At 45.1% G+C, this 10,678-nt stretch overlaps 1 non-coding gene across 1 annotated transcript; it reads right to left on the reverse strand.

The window, feature by feature from the left end:
- Nucleotides 1-6,511: 6,511 nt before the first annotated feature.
- LOC142859272 (U6 spliceosomal RNA) lies at nucleotides 6,512-6,619 on the reverse strand. The gene has a single exon (XR_012912180.1). It is a non-coding gene; the product is annotated as a U6 spliceosomal RNA (small nuclear RNA).
- Nucleotides 6,620-10,678: the final 4,059 nt, after the last annotated feature.

Below are 10,678 nucleotides of genomic sequence, written 5' to 3' on the forward strand. Positions count from 1 at the left end.
TAGAAACAAAACAAAACAAAACAACAACAACAGAAAGAAAGTTGCCCACTAGGGCCAGTCCTTGAGATTCATTTATCTTTCTAGAAATGTCTTTCTAACCCCATGCTTTGAGGTTCCTAACTTAGCTTCTGCATTTCAAGGCCTGACGCACAATTCCTTGGAATTTAATTGACATATTAACTTTGAATCTTCAAAGAAAAACAGCTTTCATTCCCGTGTGGTCACAAATGCCCGAACAGCTTGCCTCCTCCCATACAGAGCAGGCTTGGCCACCGTTGCAGAAAATGAAATAACGCATCCTTTTCATAGAAGGGCTGAACATCAAAAGGACCAACTATCTGCTGAGTAGCGTTCAAAGACCAGCTTTAAAAATCAAGAGAGGAATGAAAGCCAAGGTTTTGGCACAGCAAATGGTTGCAAGAAACTTTGGTCATCATGGAGTATAAACTCCACTTTGTGCTTCTGGGCACGCTGGATTGAGGCTGCCCACTGCTTGTTTGAATCCATACGGTCAGCTGGAGTGTCTTTGGCCCTCGGGGAAATGGAGTTAGCTGAGGCCACTCTGATGAGATATTTGCTAACAATGTGTCCTACACTGATGCCAGGGAAGAGACAGGGCACTCTTGCGAGAAGAACCCCGTGACCCATGTGTGTTTGGGAGTGTGGAATGTTCCATGGAGCAGGACTGAGCCGTAGGAGCCTGCTGCATTAGTCTTGCTTTTGTCACCCCTTAAAACCTCTGTCTTCCATGACCCACTCTCTGTTTTCCATTGGTTCTGCCCTGACATGGGAGCTGGCTTGGACCTCAATCCTCCCACGCCGTGTTTGCTGCTTCCCTCGCTTGCTGAAGTGACAAGTCTTGCCACAGCACCTGTCTGCGTCTATCAAATACAACTCTCTGCTGTTTTGTGCTTTTCTTCTTCTTCCTTTCTCTTGCTCTCTCTCATTCCTTACCCATTCTCTCCAGTCCTAGGAGTAACCAAAAGCATATATGGAAATATCCTATCTTTCATTCATGTAAGACATGATGCTTCCGGTTTGTAACTAACAATACAAATAGATTAGAAAAATTGAGGCAAAGACTGTGAGGAATTCCTGTTTGTGTTGCAAGCGTGATGGCTTGGGTTTGATTCCAAGACCCCATGTTTAAAGAAGCGAGGAGGGGGCTGGGGAAATGGCTCAGCAGTTAAGACCACTGGCTGCTCTTCCAGAGGTCCTGAGTTCAATTCCCAGCAACCACGTGGTGGTTCATAACCATATGCAATGGGATCTGTTTCCCTATTCTGGTATGGATAAAAACAAAGCACTCATATACATAAAATAAACAAATAAATAAATATTGAAAAAAAATAAAAAGCTAGGAATGAGCCAGTGGTGCTCGGGCTGTAAGGTGGCTGCAACCAAGCCTTACACCTAAGTGATCCTTGGGATACGCCTGGTGAAAGGAGAGAACCCAACTCCTACATGCCATCTCTGACCTCCATACATGCACTGTGGCACACGCATGTGCATCCACCCAAAATAATAAAAAGTACATAGATAAATGAATGTGTGTGTGTGTTTATTTAAAGCTGGCATGCTGGTTCATGCTTGTAACCTTCATGCTAGGGAGGTAGAGAGAGGAGGCTCACTGTCCTCCGGCACAGCCACATCCATGAGTTCTAGGCCAGTGAGAATCCCTGTCTGAAAAAACTAGGTGGAAGATAGGACATCTAAGGCTGTCCTTGGGCCTTCACACAAGTGTGTGTATATCCTATACAGATACACACATCCACACATATGGATATGCACACACATGCACACACATGTGTACAAGAAATATTAGAAGCAGATTAATTTGGTAAATGAGAGAATAGAGATGATGCCGAGTTATCCCAGGGCCTTAGATTTAGACTTGGACCAAGACTTAAGATTAAGTAAGTCATCTTTATGGGGAGTGGGAACTCTGAGGTAGAGAAAAGTCATCTAGCAGAGCAGAGAGGCGAAGACCCGGCCACTAAGGGTCTATGGTTGCCTTGGCAAGAACCACTGTCCAGTTCAGCCTCTGTAGGGCCCGTGTTCTTAAAAGTTCATGACTTTCTGGGCTTGTGGGGGCATGGTTCAGTGGGTAAGAGTTCTTGCCATGAAGTATGAAGACCTGAGTTTGGATTCCCACTACCCGTGTAAAAAGCTGGGTTTAATGCTGGGATGGTGATGTGCACCTTTAATCCCAGCAATCAGGGAGGCAGAGGCAGAGGGATCTCTGAGTTTGAGGCCAGCCTGGTCTACAGAGTGAGTTCCAGGGCAGCCAGAGCTACACAGGGAAACCCCATCTTACAAAACAAACTAAAGCAAAGCAAAACCAAACCAAGCAAAAATGGGTTCAGCTGTGTCTGCCTGTAACCCCAATGCTAGGGAGGTAGCTACAGGAGGATTGTTGGAGCCTGCTGGCTGCCTTCCTAGCTGAAAACCAGCAAGCTCCAGTTTGAGTCGAGGGATCCCAGTATCAAAGGGATAAGGTGGAGGGCACTCGAGGAGGACACCCCAGGGCCTTCTTTGGCCTTTGATGGACATACATGGGCATACACATCTGCACACACACACACACATACACACACACTTGTGTACACACATACTGCACACACACACAAATTTGATGGTTCTTCCTTCCTTTTAGCCATTGTGCTCCTTATTGTAAACACTTTCCTACACTATCCCTAGTAGGTAGCAGGTGGAATCCTACACATAAAGAGTTTTATTTTTTTCTTAATCAGTTTAACAGGAATTCCATCTACGGTGTTGGTTCTGTAGCTCAGTGACGGCAGGAGGATCTGAAGTCCTCGCCTCTTGTAGTCTGCCGTATTGCCAAAGCCATTGTTAGAGGCATCACTCAGCAGGGCTTAGGGCAGATAGGGGAAGATCGCCTTGGATCCTTCTTATAACTTTAGGACTTTTTTTTAAACTAGCATATTAGTATACTAATAATAATTATAGAGAATAATGTTTGTCACTATGACATTTTCATGCATGTATAGAATGTGTTTCAGATTTGCTCCATTCCCCCCTTTTTATTTCTCACTCCTGCTGATCCTCTTCCTCTTCTCAACAAGGTCTCCTTCTACTTTCATACTGTTGTGTGTGTGTGTGTGTGTGTGTGTGTGTGTGTGTGTGAGTGACGCATTGGGTTTCATTAGGATTGTTTATCTAGTAGTGTGGTAGTTTGAATGAAAATGCCTGCCATAGGCTCACAGGGAGTGTTGTTATTGGAGGTGTGGCTTTGTTGAAGGAAGTGTGTCACAGGGGATGGGTTTTAAGGTTTCAGAAGCTCAAACCAGGCCCAGTGGTTCACTCTCTCTTCCTGCTGCTTGCCCTCCTACCTGCAGATTCAGACATAAAACTCTCAGATCTTTCTCCAGCACCATGTCTGCCTGCATGCTTCCCTGCTTCCCGCCATGATGACAATGGACTAAACCTCCGGACTGTAAGCCAGTCTCAGTTAAATGTTGTCCTTTATAAGAGTTGCTCTGATCATGGCGTCTCATCACAGCAATAGGAACCCTAACTAAGACAAGGAGCCTGGATAAAGGTTTGTTTCCAGGAGCATAGGCACCTGTGCCTACACCACTGAAGGAAATATCTCTTCCTCCCTCAGCAACTAATAACTGCATATCAATACCCAGTGATGTGTAGAGCCCTGTTATCATGATTTTTATTTATTTATTAACCAAGAGGAAAGGGCTCTTTTGAGGGAAAGCTCCTGGAAGGCATTCCCTTATGTCTTGGATAGGTCTGGATCAGATGCCAGTCAATAAAAAGCAAGATGGGAATTAGTTTCTTGCTATAGACACATTGTGATTAGTAACACTGGGATGCTGTTAACAAGAAGGTAGCAGAGGGGCTGGGCAGGCAGCCAACGGTCACACGGTTAGCCACAGTCTAAAGGTTAGATCTAGAAACAGATATTATTTTCCTTTTTGTAAGTTTTTAAAGATTCATTTCTGTTAAGGTATATGTGTGACTCTGTGTGTGTGTGTGTGTGTGTGTGTGTGTGTGTGTGTGCGTGTGCATGTGTGTGTATGCCACATGTGTGTGTGTGCCTTTGGAGGCCAGTAGAGGGTGTTGGATCCCTTGGAGCTGGAGTTAAAGGCGTTTGTGAGCCACCCTATGTGAGGACTGGACACCAAACTCTGGACTCCAACTTCTTATGAGGATGAAGGTGACCCTAAACACCTTTCTTTTCGTCCTGATCTCTCAAATGCTAGGATATCAGGCAAACACCACCATGTCTGCTTCTAGAAGTAGATTCTAAGATGGGTCTTTAGATGCAGGATGCTACAAAGGATCAAATCCTGTGAGAGAACCATTGCCTAAAGAAACATGGTAACTAAAAGCAGTGTGCCGGCCATGATGCAATCTTTAAACAGGAGATGAAGCAGTTGAGCACTGAGGAAACCTAATCAAAACTAGACTAGTTGACAGCAGTGTGCTGGTACTGTTCGTTATTCGTAGCGGAAAGACCGGGGATGCCGCTGAGCTGGTGGAGGGCTTGGCTAGCGGGCACGAAGCTCTGACTCTGATCGTCCTGCATGGCATAAAGCACACAGGGTGATTCACTCCTCCAACCCCAGCTCTGGGGAGGTGAAGGCAGAAGTCTCAGAAATTCAAGGCTGTCCTTGGTTACATAGGGAACTAGAGGCCAGTCTGGGTTACAGACCCTGTCTCAAAACAAGCAAGCAAACAAGTGTGTAACCAAGCAAGCAAACAAGCAAGCCCACGAGCAAACATACCACCACAATGAACAATCATCCTAAGATAAGTGTTGGGGGAGACTGAATGCAGGGTATATGCTAACCAAGAAATCTTCTCAAGTTTTCTGTATATCAGAAACTGTCCTATAAGGCTAATTCTCTTACAGTCAAACAAGGACCAACTAGAAAAAGAGGCAGGTAACTGGATTGGGTAGGAGAAAAAGTTGAATTGCCATGTAGGTCCAACAAAAACCTTGGCCGGCCCTATGGGAATCCCTGGAGAGTATCGCCTATACGAATACCTGTGTTTCCCATGCCAATCCAAGTTGTACCAGCTTACAGCCTACTGCTTTGAACAGCCAATAAAGGCAGACTGTGATGAGAAGGCACAACCTTGGCAAAGAGTCTCTTTCTACTCAAGGGTGACCGTGAAAATGCTAACAGCTGGCAGCCATCTGTTGGCTCCAGTTCTCACATCTGGAAAGCAAGGCCCTTGGTAGCAGGGGATCTGAGAGGTGTCAGCTTGCGCACATCATCCTCATAGGTCTTCCTCTACGATCTCTGTGGCAGATGGGGATGAGATCTACGTCTGTCTTAAGAAGGGACTTAGTGTCTCAACTGCTGCAGCAGAGTCATTCTGACACTGGAAGGCAGAAGCGTGGGACGTCAGGGAGAAAGCTACCAAGGACTTGTCATAGCCGTGAGGTACCTGTGAGCACAGGATGACATAAGACTTTCCAAGAACTACTCTACAGGGGCCACAGATGAAGACTATTTATGAAGTGCCTTTATTCTAAAATTAGATGCTTCTTTGAAACCATAAAAGCACTGTTTCTGTGTTCAGAAATAGTGACAGGGTTCCTAGTAAACTCATGAAAGACCACAATCTGTCAGGAGTGTCATATGATTTCAAAGTTATCAATTGCTCTTTTTGCTTTTGTTTATTTACTTGTACTTTTACTTATTTATTGGAGTAGCAGCGATTGAACTCAGGGCCTTGAGCACGCTAGGCAAGAACTCTACCACTGAGCTGCATCCCCAGTCCTCAATTGCTCATTTTTCTATTTTTCTTTTTAGAAGAATGCTTTACTGTCTGGGTCCTTTATTTCTTTTTGTACATTAAGCCATGAACTCATAGGGAATGGGCTCCGGTGTCCAGGCTCCCTCCTGTTTAGTTCTAACAAAATGTAGTTCTCTGGGCGGAGGAGGCTGGAACTTGACCCAGGTGCTTTTCTCTTTGGCTTCTTTTTTAGGATCATTTTCTTCCTCCCATTTCAGGAAGATGTCTTGGCTTTTAGAGTGTTCAGTGTGCTCAATATGTACGTTAATTCTCTTGGTCGGAATCTTGCCCTTAGCTTTCTTGTTGTGGGGCAATCTTTTTGTACACTGTGAAGATGTGTCTCTGCCTAAGGTGCCTTCTGATTGGTTTGATAAAGAGCTGAATGGCCAATAGCTAGGCAGGAGAGGATAGGAAGGATTTTCAGGGAGAGGAACTTGGGAAGAATCTGAAGTGTGCAGAATTCACCAGTCAGACACAGAGGAAGTTGGATATACAGAATGAAGGAGAGCCATATGACAGAACATAGATTAATAGGTTACTTTTAGCTGTAAGAGCTAAGTTGGGAACAAGGCTAAGCTGAGGCCAGCCTTTCATAATTAATAAGATGTTTCCATGTCATTATCTGGGCACTGGTGGTCCAAATAGAGTCTGACTACACTTCCTTGTTTACAATGATGCCCACAGCAGGCTGAGTGATGTTGTAGACTCTTCCAGTTTTTCTGGGAAGAATTTGGGATGCTCCAAGAATTTGCTTGTCATCCTTGCACTGGGGCCATGCTAATCTTCTCTGTATTGTTCTAATTCTTAGTATATGTGCTGCTGAAGCGAGCACTTAACTATTCTTTATAAAAAGCATTTCTTCATAGAAGATGCGAAGATCTATGGCTCCCACTGTACATGGCCTGGGATGGATCTGTTGAGGAGATATCAACACCTCATCTCTTTATTTTATAAGAGAATCAAGTAATTTAGTCCTGGATTCCAGCCCAGAGTGGTTGCTTTCTTAATACCATTTAGGGCATTGTTTTCTATGTTCTGTCAAAAGATGGGTTGTTAATAACTATCCACAAAGAATCAAGACTCTCTCCTCCCAAGAACAGAAAAATAAAAATATAAAACACTCTAGATGTAGAAGCTTTTTACTTTAAAAGAGATGCATTTCTTTAATTCTCCGTGTGCACACATGCACACTTGTGCACATGTGTGCAGTTTCCCGCAGAGGCCAGAAGAGGGTATGCAATCCTTGCAGCTGGAAATGAAGGTTGTGAACCACTGATGTGGGTGCTGGGAATTGAAGTCAAGACCTCTGCAAGAGCAGGATTAGTTCTTAACCCCTGAGCCATCTTTCTCTCCAGTTCCTAGAGCCAAAAAAAAAAAAATCATCTCTGATATCATAAAGAAGGAACTACAGCTAAATCAATTCAACAACACGTGTTAAGGTCTCAAGGACACTCAGTGACACACAACCCAAGACTAGTGATTATTGAATTTTTCGGCTGATCTTGACAGTGGAGTTTACACTTGATAAAATTTAAATAGCCTATGCATTTTAATTTTCTGAAGCATGTCAACTCTTTCCAGATCCCCTGCTCCCAATATGTGGGACAAAGGTAGGGAATCATACCCTGAACCAGTCTTGACATGTATCCCTCCATTGAAACTATGACCTAGACCACTGCTTGTGTGGTCTATTCAAATCCTAGCCAGTAGTTAAAGTAGTTAGCCACCAGTAGAAAGGTGGTTGTGTTGGCTAAAAAAATGGCTCAGTGAAGCGCTTGCCTTGCACGTAGAAGGACTTGAGTTCAGCTTCTTGGAACCCACATAAAAAGCTAGGCAGTAGGGTGCCTTCTAACACTTCCAACAAGTCCAACACTATGAGCTGTATGGAGGCAGGTAGAGAGCTTTCTGAAAGCATTTGGGTCCGTTAGCCTAGCTTCCTTGTTGCCGTTCAGGCCAAAGAGAAACCCTGTCTCAAATAAAAGGGGTAAAACACCCGAGGAATGGCACTAGGTGGTCTTCTGACCATATCCACACCCAGCCCCCCATGCACAGTTTCACCCTGCCACAAACACAAACTCAAACACATGTGCAACACCCGGCATGATTTCAGGGATGGACCTGGTTGGAGTGGCAAGGGGATGCAGAAAATACCGACATACAGACTCACACAGACAAAAGCTGGAATTAGGTGATCTGGACTCCGCTGGCGAAGTCATAGCTCCCCATGAGCGCAGGCAGTTTATTATATAGATTTGGACAGAAAGGCGGGGTTGTTGCATACAGCTTGCCAAGGAGGTGGGGTTATGATCTGCAGATTACTAACAGGGAGGCAGCTGGATCGAGGAGACAGGTTTAGCAAATCTCCATCGACCTGGGTAACCTCTGTAGGGGGGTAGTGTTCAGGCCTTAAACATGCTGGAGAGCTATGGTGGACATTATCTGCAAACACCGTCAACACTAACATTGGGGCCTCTGAAGAAGGCTTTGCCATGTTTCTAAACTTTGCCCTGGGGAAAGGTGCTGCCATTTCTCCTGGGTCTAAGGTTCTGGTGTCTTTAACATGGTCAGCTCCTGTCAACAAACATTCCCTCAGGACTTCAGTAATTCAGGGCTCTCTCCACTCTTTGGACACACACACGCACCCCCAAAACAAGAAAGAAAGCAAGAAAGAGAAGTGGTAGTGTCTATATTATTTAAAAGAAACCAACATCTGCCCTTCGTATTATTTCATTGGTCTATGGCAGAAAGCCCCGTTATTACCTGCCCCTATTCGGCTTCCTAGCAACTCAATGTGCTCTAATATGCATGCAAAGGGGCAGGATCAGGCTGACCCAGCTTTCAGCTTTAGCCACGTCACCAACAGCTATCAGTCTAGAAAACAAATGCTAAATGTACAATTCTGAACTTCTGTTAGCCTCAACTCCTCCCCCCCCCTCTCTCTCTCTGTGTGTGTGTGTGTGTGTGTGTGTGTGTGTCAAATAAAGAATTCTCTCCTGGTGTCAGATATCACTGCTCGGCTCTCCCTTGAGTCATTTCAAAGTCTTTCCCGTCTCCTTTTCGGAATAACCCGGCTGCTGTTAAGACACCTATGACTAAGTCTCCCTTGAGATGAGACCTGGCTCCTGTGACCTAAGGGTCACAAGCAAGACTTTCTCAGAGGGTTGTTTTTTATAAATAATGTGAAGATACGGGAAGAAAGCCTGTTCCCTGCTGTCTGCCCTCTGCCTTGAAACCACTTGTGAGAGAGTTGGCTGGAACTGGGGTGGCCGTCTCAATGCCACAATGAGCAGGTGTGAGAAGGAAAAGTCGGCATTCTGAGGACGACAGCACCTGGAGTCTGTGAGAGCCTGGCCCCTCCACCACACAGCACGGCTATCCCATGCCGCTCACCTATGACTCTTACTATGTGAAGGGATTAGCTACTGGGTTTTCTCTTTCTTCCCTACTCTCTTTCCTTTTTCTTCATTCCCTTCTCCATTATCCTCTTTCTTCCCTCTTCTCTTCCTTCTTTCTTTCCCTTTCTTCTTTCCCCTTACCCCTTTCCCCTTCTGTCCCTCCCCTCTCTCTCTTTGATTTTTCAAGACTGAGTTTCTCTGTGTAACAACTCTAGCCGTCCTGGATCTCAGACCAGGTTGGCCTTGAACTCACAGAGATCCACCTGCCTCTGACTCCTGAGTACTGGACTTAAAGGCTTGTGCTACCATGGCTTCCCATTCTCCTCTTCCTCCTCCTTCTCTGTCTTGCCCAGTACAGTGTGATAGAACCCAGTACCTTGCCTGTAGGCAAGCAATCTGCCATTCTCTCTTTCTTATGGCCAAAGTCACATTTTAAGTCTCCCGTGCCTCAATATAGTTATGAATGAAGCTGAATTCAAAATCATAAACTTGCTTAAACATCACAAGATTTTTTTTATTTTTGGATTTTCGAGACAGGGTTTCTCCGTAGTTTTTGGTTCCTGTCCTGGAACTAGCTCTTGTAGACCAGGCTGGCCTTGAACTCAGAGATCTGCCTGCCTCCGCCTCCCAAGTGCTGGGATTAAAGGCGTGTGCCACCACCGCCCGGCTCATCACAAGATTTTTATTTCTTATTTTGTGATTTGACTGAGCAGTTCTTGCATGTAAACTTAGAGATGACAATGTTTGCTGGTGTGTTGAAAGGTGTCACACACCAGCAAAGCATTTGGACGATGGTAGCATCTTAACAGAATGATGGTCCCTAAAGCCACTTTTAAAAGATCCTTTAAAAAGTACCATTATTTATTTGTGTGTATGTTTTGGGCATGAATGTGTCTCAGTGCACATGTGGAGGGAAGAGGTCTGCTTGGGTGAGTCAGCTCTCTCTTTCCATCATGTGGGTTCTGGGAATGGAACTCGGGTCATCAGGCTGGCAGCAAGCTTGAGTCATTTCACTAGCCCTAAAGACTTTTTCTAATGCTATTGTCCAGATGCACTATTTTCCTTATGGTGTCCTTGGGGGCCTTGTTTCCTGTATTCTCTAGCAGAGGTGTTATTGAGTGGTGAAATAACAATAAAGTTGATTAATAGGAGAAAACCTCAGGAAGTTACAATTTCAGAAGATTCATATCCTGATGAGGTTCGAACACATTCAGGATGCCATGGCCATAGACAAGACCCCCACTTAGGCGCTCAGAAGATAATCATGAGGACAGTCTGCTGAGAGAAGTGGTCACTGGGGTGGGATGGTCTCCGTTTCCTCTCTGATGTACAAAGCGGAGAAGGTACTACAGGAACAGGAGTGTCATAAGAACTCTGCAAGCCTGAGGTGCCGCTCCTGTCTCAGGCAGTTAATGGATGCTTGGGACAGGGACGGACATTTTCTTCAGTGGTGTAGACACTCTGTGTTGTACATGCTCCTGAAAATGACCTCTCAT

Source organism: Microtus pennsylvanicus, chromosome 10 (genome assembly GCF_037038515.1).
Source record: "Microtus pennsylvanicus isolate mMicPen1 chromosome 10, mMicPen1.hap1, whole genome shotgun sequence".
In the NCBI taxonomy this organism is placed as follows: Eukaryota; Metazoa; Chordata; class Mammalia; order Rodentia; family Cricetidae; genus Microtus; species Microtus pennsylvanicus.